At 37.6% G+C, this 1,189-nt stretch overlaps 1 pseudogene; it reads left to right on the top strand.

The window, feature by feature from the left end:
* Nucleotides 1-328: 328 nt before the first annotated feature.
* On the top strand, nt 329-919 carry LOC114086889 (glutathione S-transferase A4 pseudogene; annotated as a pseudogene).
* Nucleotides 920-1,189: the final 270 nt, after the last annotated feature.

Raw genomic sequence — 1,189 nt, 5'->3', positions numbered from 1 at the left:
TACCAAGTCATGTGTAAAGCTCTCAGTTTCTAAGTGGGGATCAGAGCAAGAGAAATCTCTACAATAAGTCCAGCCTTTAATGTGAGCTTCTCTTCTGATGATTCAACAGATCCAATCATAGTTTTGGTAGCAAAAAAAGAGATAAAGTACAGCATAAACCAGTAGGGGAAATCTAGAACAGACTTCTAAGATTTTGGAGCAAAACAATGCCCTCCCTGTTGTGCAAATAATGATTCTTCATTAGAAAAACTGTTTTTGATTTAATTCTGAATTTTGAAAGAGATTAAACATATAACTTTTGGATAGTAAGTGATCATATATGACCTGACTCACTGGAATTGAGTTTGACGATGAATGTCTGCACACAAAAGAACAGTTGCACAAGTTGCAAGATAGCAATCACTTGCTGTTCCAACAAGTGCTCATGGTTGAAACTGATGGTATTAAGCTAGTCCAGACCCAAAGCTTTCTCCACTACATAGCAGAAAAGCACCAGCTCTATTGCAAGGACTTCAAGAAGAGCACTGTGATTGACTGACATGAATGTGGAGGGTACACTGGATCTCCTGGAACTGCTCATCCTGCATATATCCTTAAAACCAGATGATTAACAAAAAGAAGTGGTTAACAAGACCCAGAAAGCTATTAGATACTTTCCTGTTTTTGAAAAGATTCAAGGGGTCATGGACAAAACTTTCGTGTTGATAATCAGCTGAGCCTTGCTGATGTGATTCTACTAGAGACCATTTTGGTCCTAGAAGAGAAAATTCCTAATATTCTGACAGCATTTTGTTTCCTCCAGGAGTACATAGTGAAATTAAATAATTTCCCAACAATTAGGAGATTCCTTGGGCCCAAAAGCAATAAGAAATCTGATGAAATCTATGTGAGAACCATCTACAACATCTTTATACTGTAAAATAACATGGCCTTCTGGGAGTCAGAGCTTGTGCCTAGAGATGGCTGACTGCAGTGCTATCTTAATTGATCTCAGCTCTGTTAAAAATGCTGTGTTGAGTTGGGGCTTTCATGTCAAGGAAATCTTCTCTTTGAAAAATGTCAACCTTTATTTTTTAAATTTTTGATCCAGTGAATAATTGTTACGGGACATTTTTTGGAAAACCTTTTTTGGGAAGGGTGGCATTTGAGTTAGAGCTGGTCAAGTTACTCATTTCCTGATAATTGGCAG

This window comes from Marmota flaviventris, chromosome 6, assembly GCF_047511675.1.
Source record: "Marmota flaviventris isolate mMarFla1 chromosome 6, mMarFla1.hap1, whole genome shotgun sequence".
Classification (NCBI taxonomy): Eukaryota; Metazoa; Chordata; class Mammalia; order Rodentia; family Sciuridae; genus Marmota; species Marmota flaviventris.
The sequence above is the reverse complement of the archived record's forward strand: the minus strand, read 5'-3'. Positions and strand labels throughout refer to the sequence as shown.